The sequence below is a fragment of the Sapajus apella genome, unplaced genomic scaffold, assembly GCF_009761245.1.
Source record: "Sapajus apella isolate SASKATOON/1434 unplaced genomic scaffold, GSC_monkey_1.0 scaffold1, whole genome shotgun sequence".
NCBI classification, from domain to species: domain Eukaryota; kingdom Metazoa; phylum Chordata; class Mammalia; order Primates; family Cebidae; genus Sapajus; species Sapajus apella.
The window spans coordinates 42679919-42700463 of record NW_022436941.1 but is presented as its reverse complement, the minus strand read 5'-3'; the positions used below and the strand labels follow the sequence as shown (position 1 = coordinate 42700463).

General features: G+C 35.7%; 1 long non-coding RNA gene across 2 annotated transcripts in view; it reads left to right on the top strand.

The window, feature by feature from the left end:
* Positions 1–20545, top strand: part of LOC116549898 — a 286175-nt gene that overhangs the window by 138605 nt on the left and 127025 nt on the right. The window contains exons 2-4 of one of the 2 annotated variants that reach the window (XR_004268147.1): positions 16504–16615; positions 17882–17929; positions 18530–18620. This is a non-coding gene — a long non-coding RNA (uncharacterized LOC116549898). Of the gene's footprint in view, positions 1–16503; positions 16616–17881; positions 17930–18529; positions 19453–20545 lie in introns of those variants that run through there. The other variant, XR_004268146.1, reaches the window with a different exon arrangement.

Below are 20545 nucleotides of genomic sequence, written 5' to 3'. Positions count from 1 at the left end.
TGGAAATCTCCCACTTCCAACAATTGATTGATTAGCCAAACAGAAAATTAGTAAGTAAACATTGAATTTGAATTACATTTTTAACCAAATGGACCTACCAGCTATGTATGGAGCTTTTTATCCAACAGCAGCAGAATACACAATTTTCTCCAGTGTGCATGGAATATTCTCTAGAATATAGCATATGTTAGGTCACAAGAGAAGTCTTAATACATTTAAAAAAATCAAAACCATATCTAATATAATTTCAGATCACAATGGTATGAAATTAGGGATCAATAACAATTAAAAATTTAAAAATATCTTGAGACAAATAACAATGGAAATATAATATACCACAACTTATGTAACGCAGCAAAAGCAAACTTCTAAGAGGGAAGTTTATAGCAATAAGTGCCTGCATGAAAAAAAGAAAAAAGACTTATGTAAATAGTCTAACATTATACCTCATTGAATTAGAAAAAGAACAAACTAAACCCCAAATTAGCAGAAGGGAGATTTAACATGGGGACAGAAATAAATCTAATAGAGAACAAAAACCATAGACGGCATCAGTAAAACTAAGAGTGGTTTTTGTTAAACAAAAAGAATGAAACTGACAATCCTTTATCTAGTCTAAGAAAAAAAAAAAAGAGAGAAAAGACTCAAATAAATAAGGTAAAAACTGAGAGTGAAGAAATTGTAACAGATGCCTCAGAAATAAAAAAGGGTCATAAGGATCTATTATGAACAATTATGTTCCAGCAAATTGGTAACCTAGAGGAAATAGATAAATTCCTAGAAAAATACAACCTCCTGAGATTGACTCAGGAAATTGAAAGCTTGAACCGAACAATAACAAATAAAATATTGAATAAGTAATCAAAAGCCTGTCAACAAAGAGAAGCCCTGGACAAGATAGCTTCTTAGCTGAATTCTACCAACATTCAAAGAATTAATATCAGTAGTTCTTAAACTTTTCAAAAAATTAGAGCTCAAAAAAATATTTCCAAACACATTTTATGAGGTAAAATTAACCAGATACTTAAGCCAGACAAAGGTATCACAAGGAAAGAAAACAACAGGCCAATTTCTCTGATGAACACTGATGCAAAAATCCTCAATGAAATATTGGCAAATGAAATCCAACAACACATCAGAAAGACTATATATCATGGCAAGTGGGATTTATTCCTGGCATGCAAGGCTGATTTAACATATACAAATCAATTAATACACTATATCTCATTAACAAAATAAAAGATAAAAACCAAATGACTATCTCAGTTGAGAAGGAGAAGGCATTTGACAAAGTCTAATATATTTTCTTCATAAAAACTCTAAATAGTTTAGGTATAGTAGGAACATTTCTCAACATAATAAAGGCCTTTTATGAAAACTCCACTGGTAACATAATTTCACAAGAAGAAACTAAAAGCTTTTCCATCAAGGTCTTATATAAAGATGTTCACTCTTACAACTTCTATTCAACATAGTGCTAGAAGTACTAGTAAGACCAATCAGACAATATAAAAGAAAAAAAGAATTCAAATCAGAAAGGAAGATTAAAATTATCTGCATTTACAGATGGCATGATTCTATATCTAAAAATCTCCAAAGATCCCACCAAAAAATCTATTAGAACTAATAAACCAATTCAGTAAAGTTTCAGGATACAAAATCAACATACATAACTGTAGTTTATAATAATCTACGGCATAGTTCAAAATAGCTGAAAGGAATAATTCTAATGCTTCTAGCCTAAAGAAACACAAATATTTAAGGTAATGGAGATCCCAATCACTCTGATTTGATCTTCACAAATTACATGAATGCATTAAATTTTCACATGTATTCTGGAACTATGTACTTCCATTATGCATCAATTCAAAAATTATAATTTAAAAAATATAACTTAAAAAATTAGTAGCATCTTTATACACAAATAATGACCTAACTGAAAAAGAAATTAGGAATGAAATCCCATTTGCAATAGAATTTTAAAAAACCAAACCCCCAGGAATAAATTTAACCAAGGAAGTGAAAGACTTGTATACTGAAAAGTATAAAAAATTGATGAAATAAATTGAAGATGACACAAGTAAATATAAAGGTGTCTCATGCTCATGAATCAGATGAATTAATGTTGTTAAGATGTTCATACTACCCAAAGCAATAGACAGATTCAATACAACCTCTGTCAAAATCTTAATGGCATTTTTCACAGAAATAGGAAAAACCATTCTAGAATACTTATGGAACCATAAAAGATCTTGAATAGCCAAAACAGCTCTGAGAAAGAAAAACAAAGCAAGAAGCATCATACTTTCTGATTTAAAATTGTATTATGAAGTTATAGTAATCAAAACAGTATGGCATCAGCATAACAACATACACATAGAATAGTGGAACAAAATAAGGAGCCCAGGAATAAATCTAAACATAAATAGTCAGCTAATATTTGACAAGGGCACCAAGAAAATACAATGGGGAAAGTAGAGTTTTTTCAATAAACAGTCCTGGAAAAACTCAATTTCCAAATTAAACCCTTATCTTAAATCATACACAAAAATCAACTAAAAATGGATAAAAGAACCTAAATACAAGATCAAGAGCTATGAAACTACTAGAAAAGAACATGAGGGAAAAACTCCTGGACATCAGTCCTGGCAATGCATTTTTGAATATCATACAAAAAGCTCAGGCCACAGATGCAAAAATAGATAAATGGGACTATACCAACCTGGAAGGCTTCTGTACAGCAAAGAAAGTCAGCAAAATGAAAGAGGAGCCTATGGGTGGGAAAAATATTTGCAAACTGTATATCTGATAAGGGGTTAATATTCAAAATTTATAAAGAATTTACACAACTCAATCATGGAAAAACAAGTAACATTAAAAATGGGCAAAGGGTCTGAGCAGAAATTTCTCCAAAGAAGACATAGAACTGGTCAACAAGTATATGAAAAGCTACTCAACATCATTAATTATAAAGGAAATGTAAATCAAAACCAATATAAAATATCACCTCACACCAAATTAATATGGCTATTATTAAAAAGCCAAAAGATAACAAAATGGTGGCCAGGGTTTGGAGTAAAGGAAACTCTTGTACACTGTTGGTGGAAATATAGATAGATACAGCCATCATGGATAACAGTATGGAGGTTTCTGAAGAAATTAAAAATGTAACTTCCAGATGAACCAATTGGAGTTATATGCCCAGAATAGGAATTGGGATTTCCACCAATTTCTATTCTGGGCATATACCAGAAGGAAATTAAATCACTACCTCAGAAAGACATGGCACTGTTGTGTTAATTGCAGCACTATTTACAATAGCCAAGATATAGAAACAAACTTGGTGTTCACTAATGGACAAATAGATAAGGAAAATAAAATGTGGCATGTATATGTATGTATGTGTGTGTGTTTGTGTATGTGTAGATACATAGATATGCACACACCACTTTTTCATGATATATACTGAAATGAATATATATATATATTGTATATAATATATGAATGGAATCTTATTCATTCCTAAAAAAGGAGAACATTTTGGCATTTATCACATCATGGATGAGCCTGGAGGACATTTTGCTGTATGAATTAACCCAGACACAACAAGAAAAATATTTAATAATCTAATTTATATGCAGAATATAAAAAAGTAATTCAAATTTACAGAGAAGGAGAACAAAACACTAGTTAAGGAGAAACGAAATGGAGAGATGTGTGTCAGAGGATACAAATTAACAGAGCTATAGAATAAATAAGTTTAGATATCGACTGTCCAAAATAAGGACGATAGATAATAAGCTTGTACTGTATATGAGGTTAATGCCAAATGAGTAGATTTTAGCTGCTCTTGCCACACACAAAAATAGGTAGCTGGGATGTGATGCATGTTAGTTTTATTCAATAATGTACCCTTTTTACTATGTATGTTTCCCATAACATGTAGTAAACCTCAAATCTACATAATATTTTTTATTTTTAAAGAGAGAGAGAAAGAGAGAGATCTTTGTCTTGCTCATATTCCTTCTACATGTAAATATTGTCTTATTTGTCTCTTTTTTTCTCCTAAATCTTTCTCTTTTTTAGGACCAGCACAGCTCCACTTTTCAATGAGGCTTGGAACAATGGCTCCCATTTTGAGATGTATAAAAGTCATCTCAAATTTGACTTGTGCCAAACTATCTCCTAATCCCCTCTCCCCCAAGAAAGTGTTTTTTTCCATGGTCTTTCCACCTCGGTTGATGGCAACTTCATTCTTCTGTTTTTCCAGACCCCAAATCTTGAATAGCAGCCTCAGTGGTTCTCTTTCTCTTACCTCCCATAGCCAATAAATCATTAGCTCTTTCTTCAAAATATATCCAGGATATAGCTATGCTATGTTTGTGATGTCTGTTTCCCCTGCAAATTCTTATGTTGAAATCCTAACCCACAAGGTTATTAGGAGGTGGAGCTTTTGGGAAGTAATTAGGCTCATGGCCTAATTCTTATGGCCATGAGTGAAGTTCTTATGAATGAGATGAGTGCCCTTGTAAATGAGACCTGAGAGAGATGCCTTATCCTTTCTGCAATGTGAGGTTGTAACTAAAAGATGGCTGTCTAGGAAATAGGCCCTCACCTGACACTGGATCTATTAGTGCCATAAACTTGGAATTTCTAGTCTCTACAACTGTGAAAATAAATTTCGGTTTTTTTACAAGCCATCTAGTTTATAGTATTTTTATTATAGCAGCCCAAATAGACTGAGACAAGTTACTTCTCACCGCCTCCACTGCCATCATCCTCATCAAAGCCTCCATAACCTCTTACCTGGAATATTTCAGTAACTTCCTAACTGGTATCGCTCCTTTTACCCTTGCTTTCTTTAGCAGTCATTGTGGCCCAGTGAAAATGTGAGATGGAGTTGTCAGATCCTGTCCCTTTTCTGCTCAGTACTATCCAGTCGTTTTCTAGTCAGATAAAAGTTGAAGTCCTAACAACTGTCTATGAGGCTGTACACCATTTACTCCTCATCTCCACCGTTTACCTTTCTTATGTTCATACATTCTCTCTTCCTCGATTCTTTTCTCTAGCCACACTGTTCTTTTTTCTATTCTGTGTGTGTGTCAGGCATGTTGTCTCTATCAGGGACTCTTGTTTCACTCTAGGATTAAGTCCTTTGGGTCATTTTCCAAGCCCCTCCCTCCAAAGTCCTTTCCCATCGCCCCACCTGACAATGCAATATATACTCATTCTCCTACCCCATGCTCTGTACCCCCCTTACCTACTGTATTGTTTTTTACCTGTGGCACTTTTACCATTATACTCTATATTTTACTCAGTGTCTCTAAGTAGTGGAATCATGAGTGACTTAAATCTTTTATAATTTCTACATTTTTTCAGTATAAATAATAAGCATATTTAGAGGAAGGACGAATGTTATGGGCTGATAGAGCCAGGAAAGGCCTAGCAGAGAAGGACTGAATTCATACCCCACAAGGTTGGTAGGCTGTGCTAGAAGGGCAGAGACAGCATTCTAGGTCTTAATAAAACATGCACAGAATGAAGAGGGTACCGTGTGCATAGCCTGTTTCAGAGGCAGTGAGGAAAGCAGCCAGGCTTGTCTTTTCCTTTATCACCAAAATGTTCAGTATGCAACTGGGAGCAGATAGGGCCCAGGAGTGTGATTTTAGTCAGGTGTGTTTTTATAATGTAAGACATCAGTGGCAGAATTATTCTACAAAACTCTTCTTGTCCTTTATTTTAGTCATTTCAAGTAATTCTCAGTGTTCTAGGATTTGTGCACAACTTTCAGTACTTTAATATTCTTAATGACACTCATTTTATGCCATAGTGGAAAAATTTAAGGTTCAATACATGCTATAGTTATGTTTCTACCAAGAACTGATTTTCTAGCCATTCCCAATGGATCTTTTTATTCCAATATTTTTAAATGGAAAGAGGAAAACTTAGGAATTATCAATCTGGAAATAAAACTTGCACACTTAGAAATACAAAGAATAAGGCCAGGTGCAGTTGTTCACACCTTTAACCCCTGCATTTTGGGAGGCCAAGACAGGAGATTACATGAGGCCAGAAGTTCAAGATCAGCTTGGACAACATAGTGAGACCTGACTTTTACAGCCACCCCCCAAAACACACACACAGAGCTGGGCATAGTGGCACATTGCTGTAGTCCAAGCTATTCAGGAGGGTGAGGAAGGAGCATAACATGAACCCAGAAGTTTTAGGCTTCAGTGAGCCATTATTTTGCCACTGCACTCCAGCCTGGGTGACAGAGAACATCTTGTCTCAAAAACAAACAAACAAAAACAACAAAAAGAAAATACAAAGAATATTTGCATTTTTGTTTTGTTTTGTTGGGGTGAAGGAGTGTCAAACGATTTCGATTACAAATGCTTTTTAAATTTCTTTTTCTCAGTTTCATCTCTATCACTTATGTAACTGTGTATAGACGATACCATCTTCAGAAAAACTTCATCATTCTCTCTGAATGTGTCTTTCCAATGTGTGGAACATGGCTATGATTTCAGCATTTGGCTGTCAGTAAAGGGCAAATCAGCACTTAATATTGGAAGGAAGGAACCTGAGACATAAATACCTAATGTTCTTACTTAGAATCTGCCCTACACACACAGGACTGAGACCTTTCCTGGAAAGGGAAACCAGGCATGATATAAAGCATGTTTAAAAGTGTTCAATTTGGCAAATAATATCAGTGGGCAAATAATACAGTTGGAGAAAGCGCCATCTTGCACAATTTACATGGCAGAATGTGCAAAGCATTTTCAGTCAGGTTTGCAGGTTATTGGAGAGAGACTTGTAGGCTTTGAAAAATAGGATACTAGCACAAATCCAAACAATACAGAATATGACTAAGTGGGGTAGGGCTTGGGGGTGTTTTTTTTCTTATTGAAGGGTCAATGTATTTATAATGTGTCTAATGATTTTCTGTGAGTGCCTTCATACAGTGAGCTAAGCAATTTAGAATGTAAGATATGTATTTTGCCCTTTGGATTTCTGGAATAGAATGTCAACTAAATGTGAATTTAATGGACTAATTTGCATTTCTGGGAGATTTTTTTTTTTTAATATAACGGAGAGCACAAACATGGGTATAATAAGTCAAGCACTTTAATGTAAGGTGATGGAGTCTCATTAAAAGTAAAACATTCTGTGGAAATGTAAACAAACAAAAAAGGAAACAAGAAAAAAGAAACTTATAGGAATAATTATTTTATAATATTTCCTTTCTAATAGTCTGGAATTGTGTGTATATGAGTGGCGGGTGAAAATGAATAGTCAAACAGGGGCAAACCTCATAGTCAGGTCCAATAAGTCGGAGAAATGACCAGGTGCAACTTGGTACTTATAGTTTTTCTGACTCATTCTGAAATAACGGGAAAAACTACCACTGGAAGTGGCAGTGACATCAGTAAGGCTTATTACTCTAGAAATATCAGTTTCTACTTTGGAGAATACACAGTAGAAGTTTGTTACCTACACTCTGTGCCTTCCCTCCTTCCTCTCTAGGCCCTCTTTCTTTAGTGTAACCTCCTAACTCCCTCTTTCAGCTGAATTTCCATCCGTTCAAATTACATTCTCCACTTTACAAACCAGGACTTTATCCTAGTTTGTAACTCCTCAACTCTCTTGACCCTGTTTCCTTCCTTTAATTTAGCAATCTTACTTTAGCCTGTACCCTCAACTTGGACTCAGCAACTGGATTCTGATGTGCAGTGTTTCTGATTCTGCCAAATCTTGCCTCCCGACATTGTTTTTCGTGAAGAGCTGGCAATCTGCCCTTGAATTGCCCCAAGCGTGGCATGACCCTACATAGTTTATCAGCAGCAGCTGTCTGTGTTCATTGCCTGACAGAAACTTCCTTATTCTCAATAGAGAATACTCAATGGGTAATGACGGTCACCAACAGTCCATACACAATGAAGAAACGTGACACGCAGGTTTAATTTCTCCAGAAAACAATCGCAAGAGTACACTTTTAAGTGTGGTGGGCGATGTTTTGGAATGCAGATTGCATTACTTTTGCTAGTGTTTCTTATTACCTTATGGTAATTTCTGCATTTGGATTGCTAGACTCTAGCAATTATTGCCTTAGGACACAGGTAATACTGCAGGAATAAAAGAGTCAGTTTTTGATTTTGAGTTTCAAAATATGTGTTTTGTGGCTCACAGAAGAAATAAGTATTTGAATTTCAAAAGCCTATGGCACAGGCTTTCATCCTAAGTTATCTACTAGAGATGATAGTGAGCCAAGCTCACAATCTTCATTCAATAAAATAGTCTTTAAATCTTCATAAATAAATCTCTGTGGACTGAGGAAGGGACAAAAAAGTAAAATAAAATGTCAAACCCGTCTCCTCCACACGTCTCGTCATCATCTTCTTTGGGGAGATAAAAGCCCTGGAGAGTTTAGATACCTGAGGCGAGAAAGGATCCCTAGCTTCCCTACCCAGGTGGAACTCACTAACCAAATACAACCAACAGTCCTCTAGTCGGGTGACTGTATCCTTTAATCATCAAAACCAGGGTACTTTAAGGGTGAAAATGGTCTGATCAAGTGTTAAATCTGATGAACGTCTGGATGTCACCCAGGACTATCCCTGGTAAACTAGGATTTACAGTAACCGACTAACACAATGAGATAGCATAAGAATCATTTTTGATGTAGACAGAGAGTAGAATGATGGTCACCAGGGTCTTGGGGGAGGAGGTCACGGGGAGTTATTGTTTAATGGATAGAGTTTTAATTTTGAATGATGACGAAGTTCTGGAGTTGGATGGTGGTGACGGTTGCACAACAATGTGAATGTAGTTAATGCTGCTAAATTATACACTTAAACATGGTTAAAATGGTTAAGTTTTATGTTAACATAATTTACCACAGTAAAAAAGTCATTTTTTAAAAAGTATTGTCTATAATGAGTTGGTAGATTGATGGACCTGAGGAAGCCAGGCAGTTTTTTCCCTGCAGTTCAGAGTGAAGAATGTTTTTACAGAGCTGAGAATGCTGCGGACTTGCCACCAAGAGCTGGGGAACCTTGAGAGGGATTAAGGAGGAGGCCCTGTGAGCGACATGGATTAAGGGCAAACGCCCTGATGGGAACAAGGTCATCTCAGGTGCAGCAGCGGGGTGGATAAGGAGGAGAAGACGCCTCTTCTCAAAGGCCTTCATACTATGTAGTAAGCTCCTCAAAACTTAGATTCAATCTCCTAGGACAAAAAGAGAGATAGGATGACCTTGAATTTATAAAGATTCACTTTCTTTTATCTGGGACTTCAAAGCATAGTTTATTTACAGAAAACTAAATTGAAAATATAATATGTACTCAACATTCTGAGATTTGTAATTATTATGAATAGCCTTTCCTTTCTGATAGCTGTAGACCAAACAAAGGCATAGATATTTTTGTATTATGGATCTCTTTTTAGATAACGTATTGTTTTGGTTTAATACATTATGGCTTAGAATTACATTTGCTTTATTTTTAAAATACTATTTAAAAGTATTTGTGTTTAAGTATGTAAAGTTATAATATTTTCTTTACTTTTTGTTAGAGACAGGGTTTGCTCTGTTGCTTAGGCTGGAATGCAGTGGCACAATCATAGCTCACTGTAGCCTTGAACTCCTGGTCTCAAGAGATTCTCCTGCCTCACCCTTCTGAATAGCTAGGACTACAGGAGCACATTGTCACACTTGGTTATTTGATATGTGTGTGTGTGCGTGCATGTGTGTGTATGTGTGTGTGGAGATGGGAGTTTTGCTATGCTACCCAGGATGGTCTTGAACTTCTGGTCTCAAGCAATCTTCCCATCTTGGCATCCCAAAATGGTGGGATTATAGGCATAAACCACTGCACTTGGCCTATATTTTCTTTAATGTGCTATTTTGGAAAGTTCTTTGATTTACTGTTTATAGTTCTTACTATTTAATGAAGCCAAACATTCTGTTTTCCTAAATGAACACATTTCAAAATATACCATGGTCATTAATAAGAAAATATGGTTTAATTAAATGTTACTTTTCTGAATTATTTCCAAAAATTCCTCTACTATACAGTAAGAAAGTTGTGGACAACTGAGAATCTAACAGGTGCCTTGGTGCTGTTTAATGCTTTAGGCCGGCAGGAGGTAGATGGAAAGCCTAACCATTCTGTTCATGCTGGATTGCCACCAGCATTTCTCTACTATTTCTTCACTCTGATGAGAACACTATTTTCTTGAATATTTTCTTCTGTCTGTGAATTTATTTGCTGAAAATTATATTTAAAAGGAAGTTTTTAAATACACATTTTTAGGTTGGTTTATTTAACAATGTTAATACAATAAAATGAAATAAAGCATTTCAAGCTTTGTTGTAAATGCTACATACATTTCCAACACGTTTATTCTTAAGACTGTGTTGTAAAAATGGAGGTTAGGCTCTCTAAAAAGTACTTTGTAGATTGAGAGGATTATATGTCTATCTTTACGGTGCTTTGAAAAGGATGTTAGAAAAGAGATGTCAACATTTTTAGCCTTTCTTTTGCTTTGTTTTATACTTTTTGACCTCTCTCCCCAGCAAACAGAATGAAATTCTTTTTGTATTAGATTCTTACTTTATTTCCTGCTACTTGCACACATATTGTCATACAGTATTTAACTCTCATTTACCATGTGAAATTTGGCTCCTTGATCAGGTAAACATGAGTTATTTGCTATTCTAATAAAAGACTGTACAGCCTAAAATCTGCATTGCTAAATTATAGCCTACCTTTAAACCAATGGTCCAGAACTAATGCATGGCCTTCCTAGGGTTCTAAGGCATTTTTTCCGTCTGGCCTTACTTTTCACATTTAAGATTGCATGTTATTCATGTTTTCTTGTTTTTCAGGAAGAATGGGTAGGATTGTGCCAAACCATGCTATTTAATAGTATACACACCATTCTCTAGAAGCAAAATTAATTTTAGAATAAGAGGCCTAAATGCTTTCTTTACATTGGAATAAAGAGTATTCTCCCAGTTATTCAGATCATTCTTTCGGTTAGGGAAAATAATGAGCTGTAAGGGTATTTTTGATCATCCACCCCATTTTTCTTTCCTCTTTCTTACAGTTCTGTGATTTCCCTTCTTGTGTCTACACATCCCCCATACGTGAATCCATTCTGAACACTAGGGATGGACTTGCTTGACTGAACGTTAACCCTAATCTTAGGTACTTTTGAAACAGAGATTACTTGAGGAACCCAGGACTAAGCTGGTTGTTCATGGCATGCCACTAGAAACAGAATTTAATTTATAAGTGGACATGTGACCCAATTCAGGTCAATGAGAAAAAGTGAGCTGGAGACTTTTTGAGGGAAACTGCAATGGACCAAAAAGAATATTTTTGGGCAAGACACCCTTTGTGCCTCTGGAAACAGAGATGACTGCTGATCAGAGCTAGAACTTCCACGGTCGTCAGTCACCCTCAGGATGAGCCCAAATCAAGAGGATGGTGCAGACAAGTATCACAGAGAAATTGAACAGGGGCTTTTGGATTATGGTAAACCTGAGCCACTCTACTTTTGGACTTTGAGTTAAATGATCCAGTATATTTCCTTAATGTTTAAGTAACTTTGAATTAGGTCTTCAGTTACTTATAGCTTATAAGTAAGTAACGGATACTCTGCTAATAGGAGAACTTCTGGATGGAAGAAACTGCTGTTTGATAGCTTACCACTAATACTACTAAATTAGGAAGAGTAGCTTAAAACAATGTTCAAAACATGATCTCAGCTTAGCCCATTACATTCTCATTGGTGGGGTAGTAAATAGGCATTAAACTATGTTATCATTATAAAATGAAGAAACTGTACATCTCCAACCTTCCATACTGTCTATGGAAGTCTTTTATAAAACTTGGATTTACAGTCCCAAGTTAGTAAAATATATATTAACTCTGTCCATACTTCTGTCAGTAGTATATACTTGTTGAAAAAATACATGTACTAATCTTAGGCAGCATTTTGCAAATAATTCTGTGACTGTTTTGTTGAACCAACATGCTAGACTTAACATCTTGCATCTCGCTTTATTTTGGGATAGTAACAACTTCCTAATAAAGTGTTGCTTCTCACAGAGTAGGGTGTTAACCCTTCCACCTAGCTGCATTATTCAATAGGAGAAAATATTTATTTGCATATTTTAGATTAGTTATGAATTTTGAATTTCTCTCGCCTATGAATATATTCTTTCTATGAGACCATGATATTCTGAGCCTATCATAACTATGTAAAGGGTTATTACTTAAAAGAGATGTTGTTCTAATTTAATTTACATGGCCTAGCAAATAGGATTTGCATTCAAACTAAAACTTGCCCTTGGGGTGGTCTTTAGAGGTACTATGACTATATCAGAGATTTCCACTTAAATTTACATTCTCAAATTAATCGTGTGCAATAAAAATGATTTCCAATTACTTTTTTGCAGCTTCTATTCAATAAAAGGTTTATCAAAAAGCTATATCTTTCATGAAGCTGGGAAATAGTACATGTATATCAAATTAGATAAACAGAATGGCTACTGTTATCAACACATGATTAAATTTTACACACATGCAATTGACAAAACTTCTGTCATTCTTTTTTTTTTTGGACAATGTATCTTTTTATTTCATAGCCTTTATTTTCTTTCTTATATGTCTTTACATACTTTCATAGCAATTTCTGTCTTGTAGAGACTTAGATTTGGGTTTTTTGAAAGAATTAAGCAAATTGTGTCAATACGGCAAGCTTAGCAATTTCTTTTCAACTGTTCTTTGTTTCTTTTACAAAAGTGAGTTTGCTTGTTTTTGTTTTCAATTTAATAAAATGAAATATTAACATGTCAGATTTGGAAAGGATCTTCATGTTAGTGAGTTCTGTTTTTCACCTCATGTGTAAATCCTCCTTAAACCAAACTTCAAACCAATAGAAAAGATTTGGAATTTCAACCCTACTTAGTGGCTACAGGAGTTTAGGCACACGTGGCTTATTGAAATACAGTTTTCTCGTCTATAAAATATCAGTAATAACGCTGACCTCAGATTTGATGCGATAATTATTTGCTTCACAATCCCTGCTACTGTGTGTAATTAGCAAATTTGATGACTGTATGTTTTGTATATTTATATAAGCAATCAAGCTAATAAAAAGGTCTTCGAAAGAAAAAATTGTGGAACACATAACTAAATCCTTTTCTCCAGTTTGTTATTTTCTCGTTTGAGATGGTGATTATTTTCTTAATTTATTTCTATTTCTTCCATTTATAAAGCAAGCATTTATATAGAAAATGTAAAAAACACAGGAGAGACTAGTGAAGAAAATTTAAATTATTACCAGTTGAAATCCAGGGCAGCTTAAATAGATAGATAATTCCCTCACTCTTGGATAACAGAAAGCCCCCAGCCATGTATTGTATCTGACAAATAAGATACCAGTTATTATAAATTAATAAGTGTGTTGATTATAGTCTAATAATTAGAAATTATGCAGTAGTTTACAGCTGGTTTCAGGCAAATGGCAAGAAAAGGGAGCTGGTTGGATTTTACTCTATTCCTCTGTCTAGTCATGTTATTGTAGGCTGAGTTAGAAAACAGTCTGCTCTGCCTGAGTTCCCATCCATCCTCAAGCTTACCACATGGATGCTTTGATGCCCACCCTCTCCTCCACCATGGCATCAGGAAGGCAGAAGGCCACAGCCATTGAAAACATGCTTTAGATCAATGCTTTTGCCAAGCTTTTCTGCTCACAGCCTTCCTATGTTATAGGTAAGGGTTGTAAAAGCAGTTTTCCCAGATCCCTTTTGTCAGTCCCACTTGGGTGGCCCAGCCCCTCTCTGTATAACGAGGGACTGGTTGGCACCTGCTGCCTTCGGACTTCCATGAAAACTGACACGAGAGTCTTGTTTTTACATCCAGTTATAATCACTCCCTTAGGATACATTATATGAAGTGGAGTTCTGCATCTAAGAATATGACCATTTTAAAACTCTTGACACATGCTAGTAAATGTCTACTCCAAATAAAAATATTATACCAATTCACACTTTCATCCTTACTCATAATACTGAAAAAAGAAAAATAGGGTAGACGAGGAGAATGGAACAAGGGGAAAAAAGCAGGAGCCTGAGCCTGAGAAGAGAGAAACGATATAGAGAATTGGGAGGAAGTGCATGCAGGAGATGGGGCCAAATCTTCTATCACTCAGGTAAAGCCATGTCAAGTCAAACTCCAGCATAAATAAATACGATTCATCTCTGCCAAATTATTTCAGTAGGAAGCTTATTTAATAGCTACTTATTTTCTAGTTCTAGCCCAGAAAGAATTATTGAGAGGTAGATTTACATAATCATTCTAGAACTCTTTCCATAGCAAAATGTAGAAAAATAGCAAAATATAGCAATATTAATTCAGGCCATAACAGTATCTGCATAGGCAGCATGGTGTGGCAGAAAGAAGATACTTTCTGTCTCCAGATTCTGCAACTTACTAGCTGGTTGATCCTGAGATAGTTGCTCAACACTAATGGGTGTCAAGCTTCTCATCCCTAGAATTAGAATAATAGTGTCTTTCTTGCTCAGCTCATGGGTTAATTAGGAGATGAGATTGGGTGGGTTTTAGAATTTGTGAGCTGTAAAGATCTTAGAAAAATCAGATATGTTGCCTTGTCAATGACTTATTAGGACCAAGGCATACTTGGAAGTTTCTAATTGATATATTTTAAATATATTTGTTGTCTTGTTGACAGTATCCAGCCATTGTTTTGCCGTAAATTAGATTTCCTATGTCAAGTGTACTTTGCATTTTTCTGGGTGCTTAGAAGCTACTCAGTAAATATTAGTTCTTGGTTTCCTCTCTCCTATCAGTTCCCCAACTATTTGCTTTTTCGAAATATCTGCTTATTTTACAATCATATTGTCATGACTCATTCTTTTCAAGTAAACAACAGAATGTATGCTTATGCAGGGAATCTACTGCTCCACATTCTCATATTCATTACATTCAATATTATTTGCATGTAAAGCATTTTCTTCCCAGCCTAATTTGGTGAAAATGATGTCAATTGTTTCCCTGTTGTTCATTTGAAATCAGCTCCTACATTTAATGAACTATGTATCTTGGCTTTATTTTCTCATGTAATTTAATTTTATTATATAAAAACAATAGGAATAACAAAATGCTTCCAGTGTCAATGGTAATTAAAAAAACAAACAGAAAGGTAATAAAATGCATTATTACTTTGGATAGATCCTTCCTTCTTTATTCACTTGAGAAAAAACATTCCAATCTTGAGAGAAAATGTAGAATGTGGTTTAGCGCCAGCGATAATTAGCAGGAACAGCTTGACGAGAAACAGTGATGGAAGAATCAATGACATCAATAAAGTAAAACCCAAATAAGGTTTCTGCTTTTCATATTAGGTCTTTACATATCAACTTAACCAAATGACTGAGAAATGACACTCTTAATCCCAAACAGTGTGCCATAAATATATTGTAAACCATTTTGACCTTTTAAAACTATGTCAAGCTTTTCCAATCTCCCGAGAGAGTATACTACATGGTTTTATAACTAACAATGCCTTCCTATTAAATGCTAAAATTGTTTTATCAAATGGAATTTTTAAATGAAGTTTAAAAATTGCAGAAAACCAGGACTAAGTGAAACATTTAAAAATTTTACTGATGTTCCACACTTAGGTCTTGATTGTAGGCTTAATCATGAGAAGAGTAATTTTTTTTATTTGTTTGCTTTATCAAACTTTCTTTGGATTGATCTCAGTGTCTTCTCATCCCTCTCTCATGACCAAAAATCAAAAGATCCAGGATTGTTTCCATCAGAATTTGCTGAAGCAAATGCATATTGTTAAGAACAAAGCCTTCTTGGTGAAACAGGGGAATCACATGCCCCGTGCTTAGCCCAGGGTTTTTCCACTTTAGCACTATGGATAGTTCAGATTGGATAATTCTTTGTTGCAAGGAACTCTCTTATGCATTGTATGGAGTTCAGCAGCATTCTTTGGCCTCCACCCACTAGATTTCAGTAGAACTTCCAAGTTGTGATTATTAAAAATATATATAGACATTGCCAAATATCCTCTTGGGAGCAAAAATCACAGCTGGTTGAAAGTCACTTTCTTAGGTTGAGACTTCTATACCTTTCAGGTGACATGCATATAACTAACTTGATAAACTAATGTGGCCAAAAAGGAAGAAGTCTAGCAGAGATAGGAGATCAAACCTCAGTAGACTATAGTGGTTCTCAATCATGGATGTATTAAAAATACCTGTGAAATTTAAAAAATACTGATACACAGACCCACCCCATATTAGTTGACTGAGGATTCTTGGATATAAAGACCAAGAATCACTGCCAAATTTACTAAAGTAGGTTACCCCATGAATCTGATATACTTCTCCTAGGGGCAGGCATACAAGTTTTCTTATTTGCAGTGCTCCTCATCTTTTAACTTCTCTCCTTTCAGAGTCCAGAGTTGCTTCTGTTGACCGTCAATTTCCAGTGGTGCAGAGGGGCTACAAGTGTGACACAGATTAAACTCTCTATAGGAAGTCTCTGATGGGAAAGAACAAGTTCAGGTAAAGACAACAGAATTCCTTTCACTTGCAACCACTTTTCAGTGTGGAGCCTAGAACTGGAGTTCTCAAAGTGAGATTTCCGAGAATCAGCAGCACAACCTAGGAACTTGTTAGAATGGCAAAACTTCTGACTACTCTAGAACTACTGAATTAGAAAACCCAGGGGGTGTGGTCCAGCAATGTGTGTCGTAGTAAGGTGATTCTGAAGTTTACTAAAATGTGAGAACCATGAACTAGAGACTTCCTCTGTATTCACTTATGTGTTTTCAGTGTTCTTCCACCTGGCCATATGGAAACCACACTTCATGCTTGGGATTCCAACCTAAAACTACTCTTTGTGGAATCCATGTCATATTTATACAGGTTATATTCTTCAGAAAATGAGAACTGGAGGTAAAGGAGAGGTCGAGGGAAGCAGAGAGCAGTAGACACAGACCTGGCCCGAATGAATGAGCACAGAAGATCTCCAAACTGGCTGCACTATGGGCCCATTCAGATCCCCTTCAACAGCTTGGGGTGACTTCCACAGGTAATAATTAGCAGCTAGTGGGCCAAGAGAAAATGACATAATGAGAATTATTGAGAAGAGGAAGCCACATGCAGAAAAACGAGAACTTGATTTTAGGCAGAGCCTCTGATGATTGAGGAAGAAGAGAAGCAAAGGCACCTCATGACTTTCCATATTACCTTTATTGTAAGTGAATTACATTCTCCCATTCTACACCATTAAGTTCAGTAGTTTTACTTTTACAGGTCAATAAGAGAGGTTGGTTTCTACATTACAAAGTGTTATTTCCTAGTTGATACAATTATCCTTTGGGGGACAAGACTGGGAAACTTACTTTCTAGTGGAAAGTATCAGTATAATTTTTATGTGGGTACTAGGCTATAGAAGGGCAGGGGTAGAAAATGGCTTTAATTAGAGGATATTGAAAGAGTCTAGGAGAAAGATTCTGTTGACAGCAGTCCAGGATGGTAACCAGAAAAAGTATGATAAAAATGTAATGTGAGCTTTGAGATCTAGTTTAGAGGTAGAGTTCTTAATATTTCCTGATGGATTTCTTTTTTCTTTTCTTTTTTTCTTTTTTAGAGACAGGATCTCATTTTGTTGCCCAGGCTGGAGGGCAGTGGTGCAATTGTAGTTAATTGTAGCCTCAAACTTCTGGGCTCAAGCAACACCCCCTGCTTTAGCCTCCAGAGTAGCTGAAACTACAGGCATGTGCCACCATGCCTGGCTAATTTATTTATTTATTTTTTTTGGTACAGACTGGCTCCTCCTGTGTTGTCTGGGCTGGTCTCAAACTCCTGGCCCAAGTAAGTGATCCTTCCAACTCAGCCTCTCGAAGTGTTGGGATTACAGGCATGAGCCACCTTGCCCAACCATAAATTGATTTCATTACAAGAGAGGAATGAAGAATGACTCTTGGGTTTTTGCATAATCATTTAGGCGGATGTAAAATAACTGAAATGGAGAAATTTAGTGAGAAAAAGTATTGAAAATGTTGAGGAATCAAGTAGTTTTGACCATATAAGTTCTAAGATTCTTATTATGAATACAAATAAAGATGCCAAGAAAGCAAAATAAGTCTAGAGTACAGGAAAAGAAGATTAGCTTTGAAATTTAAATTTGAGAATCCTTTGCATGTAGATTCATACAGCCTTCAGAATGGATAAAGTTATCCCAATAAGAAGAGAGAAGAGAACAGAAGAGATCGCTGAAGTGTGGGGGTTTTTCAACTTGGTATTCTTCAGGCTCAGTAGTCTGTTATTTTTATCATGCTGAATTCTAATTTCCTTGGATTTAATGTAACACTTTATGATGGTCATATTTTCTTTCTCATAATTTTTAGCTGCGCAATTAAATTAAAGTAGCCCACTGACAATAGCTTCTCTGTTACCCTTATGGCATTGCAGCTTCCCATTGGGGTTGACAGAGCTGGTGCTCAGGTAATCAACATCTTCCTGAGCCTACAAGAAAGCATTTGGGACAACTTGACAATGCATGGTGAGTCTGAAAGTTTGCTTTTTTTGTCTAAGCATTTAAAATTCCCTGTTATTTTCTTTGTTTTTGGCTGCCTTTGGCTTAATTGTCTTGTCAGCTGTTGTAAGCCTGACAGCCATATGAGGTCAAGCAGAAAAACTGAACTGGAGAAATAATCATATTTCTTCAATGTATCATTTCTGAAAACTGGATATGAAGAGAGAATATTCGTTCATAGGTATGGCATAACTTCCATTTTATAGCTAAAAGAAATCTTACCCCAAATGGTGACAATTTGTAGAATTATGAGTTGAATATTTGTATAAGTATATGAGTTGAATATTTGTATATTTTTTAACATAAACGATGCATTATTTTCTGCCAATAAATGTTATGACTTTTATATCAAGTAAAGATATGTTGTTAATAGGATCCCAGCAGTTGATGATATAACTTTTTGTGGGCTAGACTAACCACATGGCTTCCTAGTTGGGCTGTAAAGGAATCAACAGCTAGTTTAGAGTTACTGGGGGTAGCATTTGGAAGATTTAACTTGTCCAGTTTGGGCCACTTATTAATATTATATATTGCTTATCCATCTTTTGCAGTTCTTTGGGGTTCCTTCCTTAGACTTAATACTCAAGGCAGGTTTGATGGAAGGCTTTCTGTAGACAACTCACTTGGCTCTGACATACCAACAAAGCCTCTCTGGAGCCAAGATAAACCCAAGGCTCATTTCTGCATTTATTTATTGATACAGCAAATGTGGTGTTTTTTGGAGATTATCAGAAAATCAGTTCTACATAATAGAAGTGAACTTGCACCCTGATATTAGTTCTGTGTTCACTTGTCTTTTCTTTTAGAAATGTGGTCTTTTTGCATCTTTGAATTCACTCTTACTGAGATATCAGTTTTCATGTCAAAGGAAAAGAATAAGAAAATGAAACCCTATGATTCTGTAATACTGACTTTCTATTCAACTAACAAGTAAATTGGAAAATGGGAAATGAAAGAGATCATGTCTAGCTTAGAGCGGCATCTATTGAAGGCCCAATGTGAAACATATTTTGCTCTGGGCATATCTAAATGGGTACTACAAGAAATATAAATATTGGCGAGATTGCTGGTATCTAGGTTTCCTTCTATATAGAATTTCTACCCATTTGATATAGATGCTGGTTTTTGTAGAGCTGCAGGGCTAAGAGAAGGTAATGTAGATTTTCTCAATTTGTTAAAGTTATATAAACAAATACTCACTTGAACTTCCCATAGCACAGAGTGAAGAATTCAACATTTACTCATTTCTTACTATTTTTTAGGCACTGTGAGGTGTTCTGGGTATGAAATTAGAAAAATACGAGCATCCTTTGTAAGGAACACACAGTTTCTAGCTTTGCTCTAAGAGTAAATCTGACTAGATCAATAGGACTCTAGCTCTTGTATTTTCTTGAGTTTTAGAGACAAGAGCTACCAAATTTTGATGATTAATTTTGTGTGTCAAATTGATTGGGAGATGAGATGCCCAGATATTTGGTTGAACATTATTCTGAGAATGTCTGTGAGGCTGTTTCTGGTGAGATTAGCCCATGAATTGGTAGAAAAAGTAAGGCAGATTATCTTCCATAATGTGAGTGGCATCGTCCAATCCATTGGAGGCCCAAATAGAACAAAATGTGGGGTAAGGGAGAACTTACTCTCTGCCTGCTTTTGAGTTGGGACATCGTTCTCCTGTACTTAACCTGGAGCTACACTGCTGGCTCCCTGGACTTCCAACTTGCAGACAACAGAGCATGAGACTTCTCAGCCTCCACAATCATGTGAGTCAACTCCTTATAAATCTTTTTTATACACGTGTGTGTGTTTGTGTGTGTGTCCTATTGGTTCTGTGTCAATGGAGAACTCCGACTAATACACCAAAGAACTCCAGGAGATGTACAGAAACAAAGTAT